Below are 25,409 nucleotides of genomic sequence, written 5' to 3' on the forward strand. Positions count from 1 at the left end.
ACAAGAAATAACCAATTCATGCTACCATTACATTACATACGGGATATCATTGTGTCCTACAATCGTAGCACATCAGCCATTTCTAATACGTTTTTTCGGGACACAACTGTCCATGGAGAGACTGGCCCAACCAAAGTGGGACAGGTGGTGACCTTAGTCGCTGCTCCTATGTCGGTGCGGCGCGCTGACATCGGCTGTACACCTTCTCTGAGTGTAAACACTGACAGTGCATTGCGGGACGGCGGTCTTATGCGTATCCTTTGCTCCTTGGACAGGTACACTTATGCCTTCGTGGCTTCTATTTGCTTCTCCGTTAATTTGGAACGGGGACTATGTTGATTCTGCACGGGACCTGGCTGCTGCCATTACTATTGTGGGCGGACCGTGGCTGTCAGCACATTAGGTTGCTCACCTCATGCCGGCTTAGACACGCCTCCAGACGCATCCTACCTGGGCTCGCTCACGTACACTACGCACGTGTCTGTGATTCCGGTGCACTCTCATTAATATGTATATGGCGCTACTGCGCCGGATATTCCATGCACCGCCGGCGCAGGCCTTACGCCGGCCTTGCGCCGAGCTTCATGAATCCCGGGGAATGTTTCACATTAATTATGCCATTAGGTCCAAGCTGTTTGTTGGCAACATGCAATTCTTTAACAGCCGGATATTATCATCAGCTCCTAGATCCAGAAGTATTTGTTTGATATTAATGAATATGATTTTTTTTTAAACTTCAAAAGCAAATATTATGTTTACATAAAGCATTAATCAAATTCTTTACTTTATTCTGCCCGGATGTTCATAGATCATACCTGCCAGCCTCTTGCTAAAAGAAATTTGGACAAAGCCAAAAATAATGGGGAAGAAATTACTGCTCATATAAATTTCAAACCATACTAGAGTAATAGGTTTGCATTTGTATGCATTTTCTGAAGGATATGAAGTCTGAAATTCAAATGTCTGTCTTTTGGAGACTTCAGTCCTTAATAATTTCCCAGAAAACAACGCACTTTATGAAGAACAGACCAGAAACAGGAAACAGAAAATAGACATTCTAGGAAAATGTGGACAGTTAAAAGGAATGTCATAGATCATTTGTTGTAGTTGTTCCCACACCTGGTGCATTTAGCAACATAAACCACATTTGCAGTGTGATAACTCTATTGAACACCATTACCAAAAGTCCTGTCCACACAGACATGTTCAAGATTACAACAATATTTACAACTACTCATGGCATATGTTCCCTTTTTTTTTTTTTGTTTGTTTTGTTTTTTTTTACTTTCTATTGTGTTTGTTATAATTTCCTTCCAATAGTGTTTTAAGGGTCTATATCATAATGTTGAATGCTGACAAGTTTGAAGCACTAAACTTCAAACTTGAAAGCTCAAAGTGTAAAAATGTCGAAATGTATAATGGAGATCAACATAGAGTGCGGGAAGGAAAGATTTCCCTTTACTGCACTGTAGTGCGATCTCAGAGTTGGTATATTTAAGAAGTGGGGTGTGTGGGGGCGCAGTACCCCTGCATAGAGCATTTTTTTTTGTTTTGGGTTTTGAGTGTTTTTTTTTTTTTTTTGACATTCAACGTTTTTAGATATCGAACTTTCAAGTTCGAGATTTGAAGCTTTGAAGTTGTCAGCATTCGACAAGCTAATATAGACCCATGTTTTAAGTGACATTTTCTCTTATTGACAAATTGTGGGATAGAACCGACCACATTCATTGTTTTTGTTACCCATAATTTATTGACAGTTTTATAGTGACTTTGATAACTTCACTATCTCTAGTCATATACACACTGCAAAACTGAAATCCTATTTGATGTTTTGTGCCATACTGGATTTATTAGGCAACCCTGCTCTTAGAAGAAGAATGTTGAGTCCTTGTTAACTTTCACTTCACTGAGTATTGCATTTAACTTGCTAAAATATGAACACATTCTACAATAAAAACAAATAAATTGTTATTCATTATTTTGAGTACATTATTTTCTGTTATGAGTCACGACAATCTAAAATATTGCCCTCTAGCAATATCTATTTAAACTTAGAAAAACACTAGCACTGAAAATATTGACAATTGCTAATGAACATAGATCTACAATATAGTTAGTTTTTAATTAGATTTATATTTACTATAATATCCAAAAAGTTCACTTCTACTTTTTTACTAGTACTAATAAATTATAAAAATTAGTGTTGGTGTTCATAAAATCAAAAATGCATCAGACAGATTGATTCCCCCCATGGAAATATGTCAGCTCACTTGACACCAGTTTGATTGAGTGTTGTTGGAGCAAAGAAATGTTGAACAAGACATTTGGAAAAAAGTGGAACTTTCTTGTTTCATGACTCTGTGACCCCTGAATAGGTATATTTATGTTTTGGAGGGTTAGGGTACAGGGGGTTGCCTCTCTACAACTATAACTTTCCTCTGAGGTTCATCAAAAGTTTTTTCTTTGGCCATTTTTTTGATCAAACAGTATATGATTAAAAAGCTGTCCATTAATTGACATGAACCCTTCTCTAAACAGACACACACACACACACACACACACACACACACACACACACACACACACACACACATACACACACACACACAGAAATAAGGTAATCAATCTATCATTGAAACTTGAATAACATTTCAGTTTCTCACTATGCTAACACTAAGTTAGTGAAAGATGGAGCTGCTGCCACTCTGAGTGCCAGTCCCTTAATATGGTGAAAAATGTGATTAACAATAAATAAATAATGGAAGACAGGAGGTGCAGCAATAATTTACATAGAGGGAATTAAGTATTTTGATATTATCTTTCTGGAAAAAGGCAGTGGTGAAGGAATGGAAAAGCCTATTAAAAATAATGATCATTGTTATTGTATTGTGTGATGAGTTGCATAATGACTTGCAGACAAGTATCAATGTTCATTAATGTAGATTCTTATTTACAAGGAGTATATCACATATCAGGGAAATGTGATAGCAACTTACTATTATTTTTCACCCATGTGAGGTTCTATCCTTAATCAGAGAAGTATGGGAATTTTAATCAACTCTGAAGAATGTGGCTGAATATGGTCAACACTATTGTCATTTTCATTGTTCATGGATGCATTACATTTTAGTTAATACAGCAGGAAGATGAGCTTCTTTAGCCAGGCATGTTTTAGACAGAAATGATATTAAGACTAAATATGAAGGAATGTTAGGTACTGTAAGTGAAGGAGGTGAAAATACTGGGATAAAACAATGTGATGCATGAACTATTTGGAAGATTAAATGAGTGAAATTAATCTGAAATTAACATAACATGTACAAAAAAAAAGATATAGGAAGTTTGTGTAGAGATTTTGGGCCAGATTCAGGAAGGCTTACACGGAGTTCAAGAGTAGTGTAAGCCTCCGTGTAAGCCTCCTGATTCAGGAACAGCCCAAATCTCCATGTAAGAGACAGCTAACACGTCTCTTACACGGACTGGGTGTGGAAATGCTCAATACCTCATTTGCAGCTCCAAGATATGCAAATGAGGTATTTGAGCGATCCAAAGCAAAACCAGTCCGTGTAGCGGACGTGTTAGCTGCAGAAATGTACTCAGCTGACAACTGAGTACATTTCTGCAAAATTAAAAGCAGACTATGTCAGCTCCAAATAAAGGGTGCATATGTTTCATTAAGCATGCCAATGGCCAAATATGTGGCCATTGGCATGAAAAATGTTGCAAAAATAAGTTATATAACTTTTTTTTTTCACGGGATTTTGTGTTTAACTGCAGCGCACCAGCATAAGCGGGTGCGCCACCTACAACTGAAAACCGAAGCTTATAAGCCCACAATTGTGGGATTTATGTATTACGTTGAATGTCAATGGAGGGACTTGCAGACCAAAAACAATATGGCCTCCGTTTAGTGGTTGTCAAGGGGGGAAGCTCCGTGTAAGACATGTAACTAAGCATTACTAGGCAATCCTATGTAAATGAGGGTTACAATACTGAATCACACTGCCACATAGGTAATGAGCACTTTCTGAGTAGTGTAAGAGTTAGAGAAAAGGGAGGAACAGAGTAAGAGGTAGGTGACATCATGGGGGGGAAGGATAGTAATAAATGTACCAGATTGGAGGGCAATGTAAGGTAACAGATGACAGACAGACATCAGGGAGGGAGGTGTGTCCCAACAGAACACTAGGAAAGTCAAGAAATTGAGGGTATACGCTATCCCTACACTCAAAGTTTCTTGATATACGTGCATCTTGTGGCGTGTGCAGCGTGTAAGGCAGGTTCAACATGTGGGGCGTGTTGCAAACTGTTTACAACGGTTTCTTGTGGCGTGCACGTGTGTAAGGCAGTGTCTTGGCGTTTTAGCATGAATCAGCTTAGCTAACACCGTGTAAGGATGTGTCTTGGCGTGTAACACCGTGTAAGGATGTGTACACGTGTTTAAGTGACTGTAAGCGTGTTTAAGCTGGTGTGCACATTGCTCCGCCTCAGGAAACAGAGAGGAAACAGGAAACAACTAAAATACATGAAAACTGACAGAAGCTACTACTAGAGTTAATTGGTGGAAACAATTAGAAGCAGGCAATTACACAGGCAGACTAGAAGCCCAACCCAGCACTTAAAACACAACAAAGAGCAGTGCAGGCTGTTTCTCACAAGAGATACTGCCAGAAACTAAGCTATCAGAATTGAAAACTGAAATAAAGCTGAACTCAGAGCAGAAATGCTAGGGGCTGCCATGGCTATTATAATCAGGCATAGGCGAATTGCTGAGGGTGGTGACAATGCAGATGCTGACAGACAACCCAGAGTGAGGAGAAGGAGAAGAGTATACAGGCCCAGGGTCACCTACCATGGGTTACATGAGCTGGAGATAGTAGAGCGCTACAGAGTGGACAGAGACCTTCTGCAGCAGATTGTTGAGCTGTGCAGGCCACATCTCACACACAGAACCAACAGAGGGAACCCATCCCAGTAGAAACCAAGGTATGTGTTGGCCTAAGAATACTAGCAACAGGTACCTTCCAGAGACCAACTGGTGATATGATGGGGATATCACAGGCATCAGCCTCCAGAGTACTGCACCAGTTCCTGGATGCCATGTCACCACATGTCAGTGATCATATATATGTCCCTAATGACCGTGAGGTTGTGGCCAGCAATATCGTCTCTTCCAGCAAATAGCGGGATACCCTGAGGTGCTGGGTGCAATAGACTGCACGCACATATGCATCAAAGCACCAGCCGGTGGCGGGGTAAAGCCTACATTAACCGCAAGGGATACCCCTCCATCAACTGCCAGGTCGTGTGTGATGCCCAGGGCATAATAATGAATGTGTGTGCTGGCTGCCCTGGGAGCTACCACGATTCCCACATCTGGCATCTGGCGCAGCTGTACCAATCATTTGCCAATGGGGACTTCCCACACGGACACCTAGTGGGGATGCAGGTTATGCACTTGAGCCGTGGCTGATGACACCCATCAGAAATGCACACACACCTGAACAGGAGCGCCATAATGAGGCACATGCACAAACACGTAATATCATAGGCGTGTGTTTGGGCTGCTCAAGTCATGGTTCGGTGTCTGGACACGTCTGGTGGAGCTTTGCAGTACACACCAACTACATGTACCCAAATGATCATGATATGTGCTATGCTACATAATATGATCCTGCGGAAACAACTGCAGCAGGACCAGCACAGGGCTGGGCCAAACATCCCCCCACCATTGCCAAGGCCACCACAGGCAGGGGTGACTCGGAGGAGGAACAACCTGACCTTGTCCCAGTAGGCAGAAGGAGGCGTGCCCAGTATGCCCTGGCCTTGGCAAAGAGGCAACGCATAGCACATACACTTGGTCAGTAGGAACACTGGGACTGATACCCGCTCTGACTCACTCATACAGTAACAGGGATGCCTAACATGACACAACCTGCTTCCAAACGTACAGGGAGTGTAGTATGTGTATCCGACAGAGGTGGCCCTGCAGCACCACCTGAGGCATGAATGCCATGTGTTAAGTAATGTAATATCATGTACAATATGCACACCTGAGGACCCCAACTAACATCCATATCCACGCATATGACCCTGTGGAAACAGCTGCACGTCATACAGTGATGTACATGTGCAAAAACATGGAACAAGATACAAAATGAGGGTGACTAGCAATAAATAGCATGGATAACCACACACCCATGTTTGTACCACAACAAGAAGCAACATGGAATAGCCATGGTCAAAACCAATGGCTAAAACCGACTACTACTATATAGCTTGCTGCAGACCACTGTCCTAATAGCAGGAACTGCCCCAGGCCTATGTCCATAGGTTCATAGGTTCATACTAGGCTATCTGCCCTAGGGCATTAATAAGCCTAGCCCAGAGTTTTGTGGCTTCTGCCACCGGTGCAAGTTGATGGATAATATGCCCATTATTTTGCTGTGCCTCTGTCAAGCAGTGATACTGAGGTTATCCCTGGGGTATACCTGCAATCTCCCATCCATTGGTCAAGATCTCACTTGAACAAAGCCAGTGAGGTGCTCAGCCTCACATGTACCAGGATGTTGTTCCACAGCATATGGACTCTCTGGGTGATGAATCTGTCCCTCCAGCACATCCTATTAATATCTGTGTTGAGGTTTAGGTCTCCTGCCCTTGTAGTTCTGATGGATGTAGAGGTCTTGAGGTGAAGCATGTTCATTAATTCTGGGTTGGACATAGCCTTGTATGTCAGGCACAGGTCACCTCTGAGCAGACAGTAGCGACTGAATACAGCTGGAATTCCTTCAGTCGGGCAGCATAAGAAATATGTTTGAGACCCTTTCACCTCCTGTCGAGGAATTTGTGGGCCCATCCAATCTGAATGGGGCATTGTATGCAATCATTGGTCTGATGAGTGATGAGTACAGGGGAACAATGACCTCCCTTGATCTAGATGTGAATCACTGCATGATGAGGTGGCCAATGTAGAAGGCCTTCCAAACTACCCTGGCAATGTGAGTGTCAAACAAAGGTCACTGTCAACCTGGGTGCCCAGGTCCCTGATAACCTCGTTGTGCTTAGAGGATTGCCACCTAGATGGGAAGTAGTGGTAACCTTGTTCTTCCTGAAGGGTATGGCTATGCATTGTTTAGTGTTTAATGTAAGGCCATGGCTGTGGCACCAGTTATCCGTGTCTATGAGACCCTTCTGAAGGATGTCTGTGTCAGATGGGTTTCCAACTATGCTTCCCAGTTTGCAGTCATCTTCAAACTTTGTCAGCCATAATCCTCCTGTGTTTGCTCGTACTTCTGAAAAGTAGATACTGAACAAATGTGGGCCCAGGACTGAGCCCTGTGGGACACCACTTGTGACAGCTCTGGAGTGTGAACTGGCACCAGCAACTTTGACCCTGTGTGTTCCGTCACTTAGCCAGTTTGCAACCCATGCTGTGATGTATGGGTTCACAATTAAGCTGGTGATGTTTTCAATGATACCTGAGTGGGGTATTGTGTGAAAGCCTTTGCCAGGTCAAGGTAGGCTGTGTGGACTGCCTTGCCCACGTCAATGGCCTGGGTGAGTGTTTTGAAAAAGTCAACCAAGTTTAAAAGGCATGATCTGCCCTTGACAAAGCCAAACTGGATTGGATCCAATGTCTGCAAGTCCCCTATGTCTTCATTTAGAATTCCCATTATGATCCTCTCCATAGCTTAGCAGAACAGGCTTGTCAAGCTGATGGGATGGTAGTTTCTGGGGTTGGTGGAGGCACCTCCTTTGTGAAGTGGGTCCACCATTGCTGTATGCCACTCCTTGGGAACATATCCTGAGATGAGGCTAAGATTAAACAGCTGCCCTAACTGCGGGTGTAATTACTCATTGAGTTCATGGAGCACACAACTGGGGACACCATCTGGTCCCATGGATAAAGTGTTTTCTGCCTTGGATTGAGCAGTTCCCACCCCAGCAGTGGAGATGTTTGGGGGGCTAGAATCCTCTGGTGTCCATACCCCTGCAGTTGGGGGGGGGGGGAGAAATCTGCACTGAACCTGTCAGCCAGTATGTTGCCAATGTCTGTAGGTGCAGTGATATCAACATCATTCTGAACTAAGTCTGAGCATATCTGGGAGTTCCTCCCAGGTTTCAAACTTATAGGTAAAAAGGCCTCATGATTGTCCCTGGAGTCCTGAGTGGGTTTACTCTCAAAACATGCCTCGGATGATTGTATGGGGGAACCCAGTGTTTTACTCACAATGAGCAGGGGTGTCTTCCCCCTACGGATTACGCTCTATCTCGTAGTAGCTCCTTCCTTGTGTTGTACAGCTTGTTTATGGCTAGGGTCCACCAGACTGGATGCTTGCCTGTGGTACAAAGAGTCTTTTTTTTGGGATTGCCTGATCCATGCAGTCCTGGAGGTGCTGGTAGAAGGCATTTCTAAGTGATACAGTGGCTTGGGTAATGGTGTCCGCTGGCCTGGGGGCCTTGAAAGAGACCACACCAGTCCTCAGAAATGTGAAGTCGGCATTTGAGAAGGTCTTCACTGTTTCTTTTCCCATCTGGGGTGTGGGTGGGATGTGGACTCCCACTGAGAGTAGTCCATGATCTGATCTCACCAATGATGGGTATCGTCTGGTGTTGAACAGTGTGACCCCATGTTCGTGATGATGTGTTCTAGTATGTTGCCTCCACTTGAGGGGATTGGGACCAGTTGTTCCATGGCATTTCAGTGTATGAACTCTTGGAACCTTTGTGTTAGAGTGTTGTGGCATGATTAGTGATCCCAGTCTATATGTGGATAGTTGGAATCACCCAGTAGGATGGTGTTTGGAGATACATTTATCCCCTTCAGTGTTTGCAGGATAGCTGTGTGAGGTACCTGAGTTTGGCGGGTGGCATGTAACATGCTACAAACTGCAGAGCAGTCTTGCCTACGGTCACTGGCACCTGGATGGTCTCCGATGCATCGTGTGTTGCCACCAACCATGAGGTGAGGGTGTCCTTGATGAATATGGACACCCACCATCCTTCTTGGTGTTGTCGGGATGCTGGGGAATGCATGATATGAGGTAACACCCGATAGTGCCGGGGTGCTGTCAGAAGCTGTGAACCAGGTTTCAGGCACAGCACAGACATCAATGTGCTACATACTGAGAAGGGCATAGAGTGTGTGCAGCTTGAGGTTGAGACCTTGGGCATTGAGCAGCATTACCCTTAGTGTCTTTCCTTTACTGTGTTCTAGGGTGGTAGGTGTAGAATCTGAATCTTGCATAAAAAGGCACAATGGGGGTGGCAAGAGCATCATCTGAAATCCGGAAGCCCAGGGGTGACAGGTGCAAGCCGTCCCTTGCAAATCACCGTGGCCTGTCCAGCATGTCATCCCAGGCAGACAGACATTGGACCCCCTTAGAATGACACCATAGTCTAAGCAAAATACTACAGCTGATCATCTTGTCTCTGTTTATGTGGCATCATACTTGGTGAAGGTAGGATACTGCCGAAGGTCAGGGTCATACCTGCCTGGCCTACATAATCAGAGGGATCCTCTATGTCTCTTTCCATGTAGTCCAGGGAGGTACATCTCAGGTCGTTCACACCAGCATGGATTATGACTGGGTCAGACCTGTACTTGCAGTTTAGTGACCTGAGTGCTTGCATTATGTGGTGGATTCCAGTGCCCGATAGGCAGCTTACTGTGACCTCCTCTGTACCTGATCTGGTGAGTGGGACATCAGTGTGTCTGACTATGGAGTCACCTATGACAAGTGTGTCTGGCATTGTGTTTGGCCTTAAGGGCTGTGACTGTTTGGCACACCGACTCTGTGGTCAATGTGTTGCATGTGCTGTGCCCTGTGGAGGCAGTTGTGTGAGTGTCTGCTGTGGTGGCCACTGCCATTCTGGTAGACTTCTGATCAGAGCCTCGAGAGTGTCTCTGTGTGTCTATGTGTATGATCTTAAGTTGTGACAGTGCCATGTGAGACTGGATTAAAGATGTGTGTGTGGTTACCTTCACCTTCTCTCTGGTCTTGCTAGTCCTATGTTGAGAGAGCTCAGCCTCCACTTTGGCTATATAGTTGCATCTCTCACATGTATGTGTGTTTTATGGCAGAAGGAGAGGGTTGTCAGTGTACATGAGGCAAGTGTAACAGTGCCTCAATATTCCCAGGTTCACCAGCTGAGCAGGAGAGGACACTAGCAACTGATCCCTAGACATGCTAGAAGGAATAGACAAAACAATGTTGGAATACAGGGAGATATCAAGCCCCCAAGCCACATCATACTGTTTGATTGACAATAGCTACACATACTTCATAGTGTCATAGTGTACTACTAGGCTATCTGCCCTAGTGCATGTATAAGCCTAGCCATAGTGATGTGGCTATTGCCACCCCTTATAGTGGTAATAAGTGTACAGAATAGATTCTGAATATTGTGCCTCTGACTTAGTAGTGACACATTATGACCCCTTACGTAATTGAATAACATGACTGTGTCTCTGTCTAGTCTGTGCCTCCGTCTCATATGCAGTTGTCCAGATGTCTCCTGAAGAGAGTCAGTGAGGGACTCTGTCAAACATGAACTGGGATACTCTGCTAGAGTGTGAGATGCCTCTGAGTTATGACTCTGTCCCTCCAGCATGTCCTATACATGTATGTGCTGAGGTTCAAATACTCAGCTCTCATGGCTCTGGTGGATTTGGATTGCTTGCAGTGGAGCATGTCCACCAAATCCTGATTGGACATGGTCTTGTATGTCAGGCATAGGTCACCTGTAAGTATGCGGTATGACACTGAACAAAGCTGGACTTCCTCTATTCTGGAAGCATATGACATGTGTTGAAGAACCCTGATCTTCATGGTAGGTACTTTTCGGGTGCAAAGGTGCAAAGGCAGGATCTGCCCTGTACAAAGCTGAACTAGGTGGGAACAAGGGTCCGTGGGTCAGTAATGTGTCTGTGTAAGAGCTCCATGACTCCTCCCATATCTTTGCAGACAAGGCTGGTTAAGCTTGTGTGGTGGTAGTTGCCATGGTCTGTGGAGGCATCTCCTTTGTGGAGTGGGACCACTGTTGCCGTATGCCAGTGTTCAGGTACATATCCTGTAGCAAGACTAAGGTTAAATAGCAGTTGTATATATGGGTCCAGCCCTTCTGGAGTTCACATAGCATGCAACTGGAGATACCAACAGGTCCCATGGATGCTGTGTACTTGTCTTTGCTGAGTGTGGCTCTCACATGGACATCCAAGATGACAGTGAGGTTACATACAGCAGTGATAACTATCTTGTTTTGGGGGTGAGGGAGGGTAAATCGCACTGAAGCTGTCCGGAATGTTGCCAATATCTGTCAGGTCACTGGAATATATGTTGTTGTGTACCAACTCTGAGCATATCCGAGGGTTCACAACCAGGTGTCTGACATAACTGAAGAAAGCAGTGTGGTTACCTTCATTGTCTTTGGTGATTTATGTCCCCAAGTTGACCTTGCATGTCTTTATGAGATAATGTAGCTTTCTACTAGTGCTGATCACAGCTGTCTTCCCTTTTGGAGATGTAGCTCTGTCTTGCATTAGTAACCCTCATCTGTCATACAGTTTGTTTATGGCTGGGGTCCACCAGACAGGACACTTTCCCTTTGTGGAGAGGGTCCTGTTTTCAGTTAATGATTGTATGGTCCATGCTGTCTGACATCTAGCTAAGGGAGGTCATTCTGGTTCTGCAGTTATCTTTCATCAGCATTAGAAATGACCACAACAGCCCCTGTGGGTGTACCTCATGCACACACATCCAGCACCTGTAAAGTCCACAACAGTACCTCACCAGGAGTATGACAGAGCTGGAACACATGTAATGTGTAGTCTGATTAAACAGAGTGCAGCTCCACACACTGCCATGCTGTCCACCCAGATGCAAGCTGTGCCTGATGTAGAAAGCCATGTCCAAGCTGGAATCAATGCACATGCTGCACCTTGTACAATCTGAATGGCAGGGAGCTATGCACATGAGGGACCTGAACCCCAGCACTGACATATATAGGACAGGCTGTACTGCATTATCCAAAACACAGAAGCCACCCCACACATGAGTAAACTACCAGTACAGGTTGTCCATAGAGACACTGGTTGAGTCCCCTCAACAGGAATCCTAATGAGTGGATGGGAGATGGGAGGTTTACCCTGGGTATCAATGTTATGTCACAGGTAGACAGAGGCACAGTATACTAAACAAGACATATGACATGGCAGACTAAACACAATGTGTTGATGGACAAACACATTCTCCGACTAGCATTAGGTCAAGATACCTCTTGAACACAGCCAGCAAGGTGCTCTGCCTCAAATGGACCAGGATTGTATTCCACAGCATAGGGAGTCTCCGGTGATAACTCCATCCCTCCAACATGTCCAACATACATCCCTGCTAAGGTGTAAGTCACCTGCACTAGTGGTTCAGGTGGATCTTCTGAGTCTGAGGTGGAGCATGTCCATTAATCTCTGTTTGGACATGGCCTGCATGTCAGGCACATGTCACCTCTAAGCAGGCGGTATGTGAGTGAATAGAGTGTGAGTGTCTTCAATCTGGCAGCATATGACAGCTGTTGGGGTTCCTTGATCCTTTAGGTGGGGACAGTCAGGGTGTCTCCAATTGCTGCAGATGTTGGGTGAGATACAGCCAGAATAGGGCATTCGACTCGATCACCGGTCTGATAAGTGAAGAGTACAGGGAACAATGACCCACTAGATCTGGATGTGAATCCCATCCTGATCAGGTGGGCAATGTAGAAGGTCTTCCTAGCCACTTTAGCAATGTGAGTCTCAGAAGAGCGGCGACTGTCAACCTGGGTCCCCAGGTCCATGATAACCTCCTCTGTGCTTAGAGGATTGCCACCTATATGGTAGCTTGGGGTCACCTTGCTTTTCCTGAAGGGTATGTCTACACATGTTGTGCACTTTGACTTCAGGCCATGGCCCTGGCACCAGCTATCAGTTACTGTGAGTCCCTTCTGAAGGATATCTGTGTGTGATGCACTGTCCACTATGGTGCCCAGTGTGCAGTCATCTGCTAACATTGTCATCCAAAGTCCTCCCATGTTGGCCTGTACTTCTGGGAAGTACATGACAAACAATGGGGGCCAAGGACTGAGCCCTGTGTGACACCACCTGTGACCAGCCTGGAGTCTAACATAGTGCCAGCAACTCTAACCCTGTGGGTCCCGTCCTTAAGCCAGTTTGCAACCCATCTTGTGACATATGGGTTTACATTTCAGTTGTTAGGGTTTTCCACAATACCTGAGTGGGGTATTGTGTTGAAAGTGTTGCAAGGGCAAGGTAGGCTGTATGGACTGCCTTTCCCCAACAATGGCCTAAGTGACCAATTTGAAGATGTCAACCCAGTACAAAAGGCATGATCTGCCCTGACCAAGCCAAAATGGGATGGGTACAATGTCTGCATGTCCCCTATATCTTTGTTTATGAGCTCAATTATGATCCTCTCCATAGATTTGCAGACTACACTTGTTAAGCTTATGGGGCAGCAATTAACAGGGTCTGTAGAGGCACTGCCTTTGTGCAGATGTGCACAACTGGACCCTAACCAGGCTGTTGTGCACACTATGGAAATGTAAAGCAGTGATAGGACTAAAGCCCAGGATACTGACCACCACAGTGAAAGTACTGAAACACTACACTAGACAGTGCTACAGTGTTAGGTCAGTATGAGCGGATGTTGACAATTGTGTGCAAAGTATCCCATGCAAAACCTGCAGGCACAGTATACTCCCTGTTTTGTTCACACAAAAGCATTTGGACAGTAACTACACAACATGGCACAGAACACACAACCATAAACTGGAGGTATTTGTTGAAGGTCACACTCATCCACAAATGTGATGGGCTGCAGAGTTCAACATATGTAAAGCCCACACTGGGCATGCTCACACACTTAGATAAATGAGACATCTTTCACACAACATGCCATGGGAAGGCTGAACTGGGCATGCTCACACACTTGGTCCAAATGTTACCCCTAGCAAATGTGAAAACACACCAGAGGATGCTCATCCCCCTTTCTAGACACTGATCATGTAAGCACCCTATAAGTATATTGGAGAAAAGGATTCTCTCAGTAATCCGAATAGCGCGCTGTGCTAATGCATCCGTCTGTAGTGTCATAACATAGTTAGGTAGGGGTTTGAATCCAGCAGGTGGCAAGTGTGTGTGAAGGGGGGTAAGTGTGTATGAAAGAAACATCCCTTTTGGCAACTGGGAAAACACACCACAGGATGATCATTCCACTTTCTAAACTCTGATGATGTCAGCACCCTATAAGTATATCAGGGGAAAGGAAATCCCCCAGTAATGCGAATAGCATGCTGTGCTAATGCGTCCGTCTCTAGTGTCATAACATAGTTAGGTAGGGGTTTGAATCCAGCAGGTGGCAAGTGTGTGTGAAGGGGTGTAAGTGTGTATGAAAGAAACATCCCTTTTGGCAACTGGGAAAACACACCACAGGATGATCATTCCACTTTCTAAACTCTGATGATGTCAGCACCCTATAAGTATATCAGGGAAAGGAAATCCCCAGTAATGCGAATAGCGCTGTGCTAATCGTCCGTCTCTAGTGTCATAACATAGTTAGGTAGGGGTTTGAATCCAGCAGGTGGCAAGTGTGTGTGAAGGGGGTAAGTGTGTATGAAAGAAACATCCCTTTTGGCAACTGGGAAAACACACCACAGGATGATCATTCCACTTTCTAAACTCTGATGATGTCAGCACCCTATAAGTATATCAGGGAAAGGAAATCCCCAGTAATGCGAATAGCGGCTGTGCTAATCGTCCGTCTCTAGTGTCATAACATAGTTAGGTAGGGGTTTGAATCCAGCAGGTGGCAAGTGTGTGTGAAGGGGTGTAAGTGTGTATGAAAGAAACATCCCTTTTGGCAACTGGGAAAACACACCACAGGATGATCATTCCACTTTCTAAACTCTGATGATGTCAGCACCCTATAAGTATATCAGGGAAAGGAAATCCCCAGTAATGCGAATAGAGCGCTGTGCTAATGCGTCCGTCTCTAGTGTCATAACATAGTTAGGTAGGGGTTTGAATCCAGCAGGTGGCAAGTGTGTGTGTAAGTGTGTATGAAAGAAACATCCCTTTTGGCAACTGGGAAAACACACCACAGGATGATCATTCCACTTTCTAAACTCTGATGATGTCAGCACCCTATAAGTATATCAGGGGAAAGAAATCCCCCAGTAATGCGAATAGCGCGCTGTGCTAATGTGTCCGTCTCTAGTGTCATAACATAGTTAGGTAGGGGTTTGAATCCAGCAGGTGGCAAGTGTGTGTGAAGGGGGTAAGTGTGTATGAAAGAAACATCCCTTTTGGCAACTGGGAAAACACACCACAGGATGATCATTCCACTTTCTAAACTCTGATGATGTCAGCACCCTATAAGTATATCAGGGGAAAGGAAATCCCCCAGTAATGCGAATAGCGTGCTGTGCTAATGCGTCCGTCTCTAGTGTCTTAACATAGTTAGGTAGGGGTTTGAATCCAGCAGGTGGCAAGTGTGTGTGAAGGGGGTAAGTGTGTATGATTGATATATCCCTTTTGGCAACTGGGAAAACACACTACAGGATGCACATACCCCTTTCTAAACGATATCACAATTATGTATGGCTTTTGATTACAGACATGCCATGTGTTGTGCACACACAGAATGCCCATGTGTGTGGGTTGTCCCTCACAATAATGCATGACATTGATTACACGGTTATGGCAATGAACACATGATGTATGTGTGTGCCAAATACACATATGTACCTGTGACTTTCAATAGTTACCATGTGTGATGCCTGCCACATGTGAATACATGGTATTTGCACAGGGTAACATTATGACCGTGGTCTTCTGTGCAGATGCTGCATGTGGGATGTGTATATACAGTGTGAGATGTAGATGCTATCAGCCTAGTAGTGAGGATGCACACCTGGTCTGGGGCATAAAGTCTACATGTTGTTGATGTACAGGAGCTGCATGTTCTCACCTGTTGTGGGAGTGGTAAGACAGTATTCCATAGCAATGCAGTGACTGCATGCTAAGAACCATTCAGCTAGGGTGTTGTAGCTACACTTATTCATTAGCATTCAGTAATTTGTCGGAATCCCTGGTGAGGGTCTGATGCCAACCAAGGTCAGGGTCTACCAGCCTGTGTCACTTGCTCAGTGATCCCTTCCATGTTCCCTATCATGTATCCCACATCAGCTGTGGTGGCATGGACAATGACTGAGTCATATGTGTCCATGCATCTGACTGACTTGTATGTTGTTGTTACAGTTTGGCCATGTGTTTCCATCTCATACATGTGATGTACATCAATGGGTAGGGATAGGGTTGACTGTGTACATGTGGCAGCTGTGACATTACTACATGACACACATATTCCACAACTGTACCATAGAGGTGACTGACAACTGACCTTTGCACATGCTACGGAGTATTGAGATTACATTGGTGATTGACAGCACATAGGGCCAATGGTGAAAAAGAGACATAGGTCCATAGGTTCGTACAGGGATATCTGCCCAGGGCATGTATCCACCTAGCCAGAATGTGTGTGCCTTTCAACATGCATTGTGAATCTGTCTTGCTATGCCCTTTTCCAAGGTTAGTATACTGTGCCTCTTTCTCACAGTGACACATAAGTGATACCCAGGGTAACCCTACAATGTCACATCCAGTCATTAATATCGCTCTTGAAGATAGTCACTGAGTCAGTCTGCCTAACCTCTATTGGGATAATAATCAGGAATGAAGGGAGCCTCTGAGTTGTGAATGTGCCCCTCCACCATGTCCTATGTATATCACTCCTGAGGTTCAAGTATTTCCAGCGTGTATCCTGGTGGGATCTGGATATTCTGAGATGCAGCATGGCCATTAAGTGAGGGTATGACCTGGCCTTCTATGTCAGGCACAGATTGCCTATGAAGAGGCAGTATGTCACTGAGTAGAGCTGCTGCTACTTTAACCAGTCAGTATGTGGCATCTGTTTGAGCACTTTGATCCCTTGTCGAGGTACATATGTGGTAGCTCCAGTTGCTGCAGGTGTCTGGTAAGGTGCATGCCGACAGGTTCATCATAGTCAATTATGGGCATGATGAGGGATGAGTAAAGGGGCACAATGTCCTCCCTGGCCTACATGTGGATCCCATGATGATGTGGCCCATATAACATGCTTACCTAACCACTTTGTCCATGTTGTTGTCAAATGGTAGAATGCTATCAACCTCGTACCCCAAGGTCCATAATTCCTTGGTCTGCACTTACTGGATTAACACATATGTGGTACGTTGTGGTCACTTAGTGTTTGACAAAGGGATGACTATACTCTTTCTGTCATTCACGTTGAGGCCATGGCTGTGGCACAAGTCGTGTGTTTGCAAGAGTCCCTTTTGGAGGATGCGTGTGTTAGCTGGTGAGTTGATTATGGTGTTAGGTCTGCAGTCACCTGCGACTTGCTGAGCCACAGTACTTCCATGTTGGCCTGTACCTATGACAAATATATAATGAACATGACAGCTCCTAGGGCTGTGCCTTGTGGGACACCACTTGTACCAGGTTGGAGGCTGACATGGCTCCAGCAATTCTACCATGTGTGTTCTGCCCTTGAGCCACTGTGCAATACCCATAGTGACATAGGGGTTAATATGTACACTGGTGAGCTTCCTAGAATGCACAAGTGGGGTATTGTATCCAAGGCTTATGCAAGGTCCAGGTAGGCTGTGTGGACCTCCTACCCCTTGACAGTGGCCTTGGTGACTGTTTCAAAGAAATCAAACAGGTTTGATAGGCAGGATTTGCCATTGACAAAGCCAAACTGTGTATGGTGACATGTCTGTAGGTCCACAATATCTAGATATGTGAGGTTCATGATGATCCTTGCCATAGCTTTGCAGACAAAGCTAGTCAGACATATGGGGCGAGTAGTGTCCAGGATCCGTGGCGGCACCACCTGAATGTTGAGGGACCACTGTTGCTGTATGCCACTCTCTGGCCACATATCGTGTATTAAGGCTGGGATTGAACAGTGGTGTTATGTCTGGGTGTAGCTCTTCTTGTGGTTCATGTAGGACACAGCCTGGGACACTGTCTGGTCCCATTGATGCAGTGTTTATTGCTTTGGGAAGGGCATCTCTTACCTGAGCATCTGTGATGTCAGGGGGGGAAGCACTGTGCTGCGAGACATATTTGCCCTTTTGGTGTGGTGGGGAGAGAAGGCAGCATTGAACCTGTCCACTAGGATGATGGCAATGTCTGTGTGTTTTATATTTTGTGTGACATATTGGATTACCTCTGAGCATATCTGGGTAGTACCACCCAGGTTACTAACATAACTACAGGCAGCCTTGTGATTATCCTCAGTGGCTTGTGGAATCCTCTCTCAAAGATGGCCTTAGACAATCATATGGGTGCCTGTAGTTGTCTTCCAATACTCATCAGTGGTGCCTTCACATTTTGGGAGGTTGTTGTATCATGTAGTGGCGTCATCCTTCTATTGTATAGTGTGTTTATGGCTGGTGTCCGGCGCCCAGGACATCTGCCTTTGGAGAATTGGGTCATGCTTTCATATGTGGCTTCATGATCCATGCATTCCTGAATGTGTCCACAGAATGCCTCTATACAGGTATCTGCAGTCTGGTCCATATTTTCAACAGGCCTTGGGCCTTTGAAGGTTTCCACATCATTTATGAGGGGTGTGCACTTGCTTGACATGAGCTGTTGACAGGCGTGCCGCCCTCCAGACAGAGCAAGGTGAGGGTCACAGTCAGCTACCTGTTGGGTGATAGAATGTGCCACATAACACAGGCACACAGGTCACTCCACAGCAAGTACAGCTATGAGGCAGACATTGTCCATGCTGGTGCAAACAACCTGAGGCGTACCTCCCTGGACCACATGGAAAGAGACACAGAGGAGCTCTTACAGCACCCTCTCAAACTCAGGACTCCCACACAGCCTTCATGCTGACACAGGAGAGTTTAGATTACTCTGCAAACACCATCATACTGGGTGATGCCAGCTACCCAAACATAGACTGTGAACATTACACAAGCCACAATACCCAAGCTCTAAGGTTCCCATTGATCAGACATTCTTTGGCTATGGAACAGGTAACCAACCTTCCCACAAGAGGGGCAGATATACTAGAGCTGATCTTTACAAACATGAGTACAAACTGCTCACCACTGGGAGTATATCCCTCATTGTTGCAATCAAACCATATACTAATCACACTGGAGTTCTGGATCCCCCACATATGCAAACCTCCAACACATCGATGTGTGTGTGTGGGAAATGTCCCTATTAGCAACTGTGACAGTATCGTACAGGATGCAGATCCCCCTTTTGAAACACTGATGATGTCAGGACTGTATAACTATATCACCTGTAGTAAAGTCCTCCAGTAATTTGCATAGCGCTCTGCTAATCGTCTTTCTTCAGTGTCATAACGTAGTTAGGTAGGGGTTTGAATCCTGCAAAGGGAATGAATGTGTGTTAGTATGAGTGTGGTTTATGTGTGTGCACTATGCTGGGAGGGTTAACTGCCTTTTGCCAACTGGGAGAACACACTACAGGGTGCACATCCCTCCTCCTACACACAGATGATGTCAGCACCCTCTAAGTACAGCATTAGTAAAGATTTCTCCAACTACTGCAAATAGCACACTCTGCTAATGTGTCTGTTTCTACTGTCATTGCACAGTTAGGTATGGGTTTGAATCTTGCAAATGGAAAGTATGTGTTTTACTGTTGGTGGGGTTAGTGTGTGTGCACAATGATGGGGTGGGATGTGGCTTTTGCCACATGGGGCTATGCACTGCAGGGTGGTCATTACCCTTAACAAGCAGTGATGTTGATAGCACCCTATACAAACAAAACTACAAAACAGAAGGTGGTGGTACTGATAACACATGTAAGGTAACACTTCTTCAAGTAATGTCCTGTCCACAAACCGGAGTAGGATAATCAAACAATTCTTTTATTCTATACAGACAACATGACAACAGACAACTAACTGCCAGTACTCAGTATAGTGTTACATGCTACTGTAACACGCACATGTACCGAATATACCTAGATAGTGTTCTGAAGCCTGAATGTGGCAAGTGTGTGGATGTGGGATGTGTCTGTGTGTGCATTTCCGTATGGGAAACATGTTTGATGTGGCAATCAGGGTACTACAGTACCTGATGCACATTACATCTTTCAACTGATGAGGTTGCCTGCACCCTGTGAGTACAGGTAGAGAAGGGGATGCCAGTAGTAAACAACATAGTGCACTTCTCAAATGTGTACCTGTCATGTATCAACAGCTACTCATGTAGGGTGATAAATAATGGGAATGGCAGGTGGCGTGTGCATGTGTGTGGGTAGCAGGGTGTGTATAAATGCATGTGTGACAGAACAGATACATGTAGCTGAATCTACATAACAGCACAAGATGCGCATTGCCATAGTCAATGTTAGCATGTGATGGTGTGCAGCTGGTACACTTTGTTAAGTAGTATGGGTGCAGATAACAATTGAGGACATTCATACAGTTACTGCAGCAGGACTGCTGGGATATACACACAATTATACTGCAACAGTCAACAGTTACCAACATGTTACTACTTATACACATCTATGTAGTCACCCTGTGCATCAACAACGTGTTTACCTTTACCTGCACCGATGTTGTAGTATGCAGGAGGTGGCACAGTGTCATCATATGCACAGGGTGTGGGTTAGGTATGCCCAAGCCGGCCACTGGTAACACCAATTGACATGTGTGTGTATGTGTGTTTGTGAGGGGCAGCAGTACAGGGTGGACCGTTGTTGGTGCAGTGTGTGTGTGTATGTGTTTGCCCTAGGTGTTAGGTTTCTGCATGTGTGTAAGCACGCACACAGTCCCACATAATGGCTGCCATGTACAGGGTTTTGTGGACAGCCACAGACTGCACCTGTCAGGTCATCCAGATCAGTGTCTGTGGGCACGGACACGGTACCTGTGCCTGGCAGGGGTGCTACGGAGCGTATCCGGTACTAACCCAGACTGGGTACTGTCATCGGAAGCAGGGGTGTGTTGACTGGACACAGTTCCCTGTTGGGACTGTCCAGAGCCACGTGCACGTGGTCTCCTGGGGCGTCTGGATGACAGCACAGACCCAGCATTGCTGGGGCTGGTGCTGGCACTTGAGGCGAGTGGGCCTGTTGTCGCGGCCACTGCCAGCTGGTGCTCTTGCTGGCATACGGCCGCGTCGGCGTCAAACGCACACCATCGCCCTGGCCCATGGACATCTGGTTGTGGAGCAGCTGTTCTATGCCCCCTGGCGTCTGTCAGCGACATCTGTGAAGTTACGGATAGCATTCGCAACATCACGCATGCCGTCTGTCATGGCTATGCGACATGCTCTCAGCTCCCTCAGACCCTGTCTGGTGTACCTTTCCATACGTGCCTGTGCCTGCATGACAGTTCTAAACATAGTGGAGGTTGACATACCGCCTTGGGCACGTCGGCCAGAGGCAATGCGCCACGGATGCCCCACGAGAACCCATGGGCGACTGTCTGCGTGGTACCATTCGGGGGCCCTGCTCATGGCTGCCTTGTGGGGATGCATGTACCACAGGTACCACATTACCCTGATCTATGCCCACTGCTGACTGTCCATCACCTAGGGACAATGGTGACAAAGGATGTAGCGGCAGGATGACTGTGCGCATTGGCGGGGTTGAAAGCTGTGTACTGTCAATTGGCTGACCAATGGCGGACCCAGACACACCTTCCTGCACCATTACAGACATTTCATCATCATCAGTACCTGGGGCACAAGATTCAGGTTCCCTGCTGCAGGTCACCAGAGCAGCACCAGAACCTACGGGAGGAAAACATGGAACACAGATTACAGTCTCAATACATATTTGAAAGAGATGCACTTCAATACTAATGCACACATTCAGAAATGGACACATGCACTCATGGACACTAACACACATGCACACTTGGGCACAGGCACACTTGCACACATGCACACCCACAGTAAACACACACATCAGTACCGTGTTACACTACTCAATTTACTACCTGTCAATTACAGTTATTGTGAACACAGTCACCAGCATGTCTACTACAGAGTTACACTACTCTTCCTAGTTTTATAAATTGTTTTACAGATAATGTTAAAAGACTCACCAGCATGTATGGCCTGCCTCATTGCTAGATGGGAGGGACCTGGAAGTGTGAAGAGAGTAATGTCAGTGGGCACATGTGTGCCATTCGTTTTGCACATGATACAGTACAGTAGTACACTAGTTCCCTTATACACATCAGCTGCACATCATGTCTGTATATATATCATGATGACAGATACATACCACATGCACACCTTATGCGTGCATGAAGTAACAGCGTACAGAACAGTCATATGTACATACCAGGAGTTAACTCTAATCTCACCCTTACCTCTCTTCAAGCGTCAACTCAAACTGTACTTCCAAAACCACTGGCTTTGTTCTTCTTGGAGTCAGGCTAACGTCCCTCTCCTACCCTCTCTTCACCTTTAACCCCTCATTGTGCATAGAAACTAGCTTCTACCCTGTTTCTTTCACCTTGATGTCCTTCTATGCTCTGACCTACTTCTCCCATCCCTCCCACCTCCTCTTGACTGTCTTCCTTCTTTTCCTCACTTCCCTTCTTGACTCCTGCCTCTTCCATATCATTGTATCTGTCATACTCCTTCTACTTCTCTACCCTTCTGAGCCCTAACTATTATGTATATGGCTTTTGCCTTATTGCATAACCATTATGCTTTAGGTAGGATTGCTTTGAAACCAACGGTACATTGTGTATGACTCTAAACTGTTTGACTTCCTTACATGTATGTTGATTTAATTAACAGGCTGGTGTACAATTCTATTATGTTGGCTGTCTGTATTAACAACTTGTCTGTCTGCCTTTATTACGTTATGTGTGGAGCTTTTCTCCACAGGCCTCTACTGAAAATGAACTTATATCCAGCTAGACTATCTGGGTCAACAAATGTAAAAGTAATAACAATAAATGAATATGGCATCTTACCTGCACGCTCGCTGTCTTGCTGCTGTGTGGATCCAACCTCCATCAGGATGCATGATTGTTGCTGTTGTTCTGGGGCTGGATCCACAACACTTAGCAGTAGCCCCTCCTGTCTGGTGAGGGGATGTGTGGCCACCCCACCTGTGGCAACCTGTTGCCTGCGGATATCTGCAGCTGGCGGACATTTCTTATCAAATCACTGCAGTGATGTCTCACCTGCTCATATGTCCTATCATGCATGCCAACATCATTTATCCTGCTAACGAGGTTTTGCCACAGTGCAGACCTCTCCTGCTGATTCTGGGTGGTGCGTGAGAACAGGATGGCATAGTCACGCACCAGGCTCTGGTGGATCACGTCATCCTCTGCAGCAGAGTAGGCAGGATTCCTTTTGGTGCCATGTCTATCTGGAAAGGTACACAAACAGGTTATCAGCATAGTATCTCAACAATACATGGTACACATTCTATACAGGGAGTGTTAACTTCTACTTATTACTGCTTGGTTAAAACCTGATTACAGTGTAGCTATCATTCTATGTCATTTGTACTAAGTACTTGGCCTTCAGACCGGTTGTTTTACATTAGGGAGGTTGGTGGCAAGCACTGTGGTGGCAGGACACATATCTTTCATCCATTGAAGTTGGGAACTGCTGATTGTGGGCCCAGTGTACAAGTGTATTACTTCTGGTATGGGCAGTTGGCCTTCAGGCCAGTTATTTAACATTAACGAGGTTTGTGGTCTGCACTCGTGTGTGACAATAGGCTGTACTCTGCCATTCATAGCTGGGGACATCTGGTTTCAGGTTTATAGTGCCTGCATATCTGAGCTGTATCTTACTGACATTGCTACACCTTGTTTGTTGTAGCAAACACTACATCAGGCCTCCTGGATCTACCTTTGTTTATATGCTTGTTATCTGTTAGCTTGTTATTTCACTGGTATGCTACTTCCACATAGTACACATCTTCTCAACACATCTGTGACTCACTACTGATATCTGCATTGCTTACTGTACGTACTTCCATGTTACACATGACAGCAAGTGACTGCTTGTCATTGTTGCATTTACTTAATTGTGACACATTGCACTTAGGTTACCTGGCATTTGCTCACTGACACTTTTATATCAGTCAGCAGTTGTAGGTAATGTCAGTACACCCTCACTCCCCACTGGACCTTGTTTTCAATCATTAGTGATTACAGAGTTCACAATAGTATTCTAGCATGTCCAGAGGTCAGTTGTCAGTTCCCTCCCAGTCCAGCTGGTGAGTGTGGTACTCCAGAGACAATGTTAGAACAGATGCATGTACACAGACAACCCCCTCCTCCTAACAACAAATTCAAACTCATGTGAGTGATGCAACCATATACCAGACTGGAGGCTAGGCTCTGTCTACTCAATACCGCCATAACCAGTCAGGTGGCAAAGGGATCACTCACTACACTTCCAGTCTCACGTAGACCTACCACAACAGCGGACCTAACACATGATCACACATGATCATACTTGTAGGCTCAGACCACAGCTCTGCCTATGCAGCAGAGACCTCCTAAGCAGACATCCAGGCAACCACTACCACATAAGCGAACATGTGCAACACATATCACACAAAGCCAATGTGCTGAACACTCACAGCCATTAACAGTTAACAACACACCTCATACACCTGTACTAGGTGCCTCTATCATCAGGCACACTCACATCACGTTCACCAGGCTTAACGAGGTGAGGGTCACGGTGTGCAGCCTGTCAGGCACTATGACCTGCCACATAACACAAACACTCAGGTAACCCCAAGGCAGGTACAGGTATGACTCAGTCAATGTCCATGCTGCTGTGAATGGCCTGACACATTCCTCCCTGGACTACATGACATGAGACATTACAGAGCTCTCTGAGCGCGTAGCCGAGACAGTTTGACCCTGACCTTGAGTAGCATCCTACCCTCACCTAGAGCGATGCCACAATATCAAGGCACGATGATCCCTTCCAACAATTGACTGACATACTGGTGTCATTCACAGGTGTGCCAATGCCTGCCATCTTGGGGTGGTATGCTTTGCTAGGGACAGCTTGCACCTGTCACCACAGTCCTATTGACATTTGGCGGAGCCTCCTGCTACACCCATAGTGCCTGTATTAGGCAAGGCTCATAAGGCAAACCCACATCCATTTGTATCACAAAGGATGAGGAAGTAAGAGTGATGCTACTCAACACTGGACGTCTAGACCCAAGGATGCACGCACTCAAAACCCTACCTAGCATTCTGGACATCGATATCTGTGCAGTAACATGAACCTGTTTCAGGTTTCAC

Source organism: Protopterus annectens, chromosome 2.part0, assembly GCF_019279795.1.
Source record: "Protopterus annectens isolate FY-2018-M chromosome 2.part0, PAN1.0, whole genome shotgun sequence".
In the NCBI taxonomy this organism is placed as follows: domain Eukaryota; kingdom Metazoa; phylum Chordata; order Ceratodontiformes; family Protopteridae; genus Protopterus; species Protopterus annectens.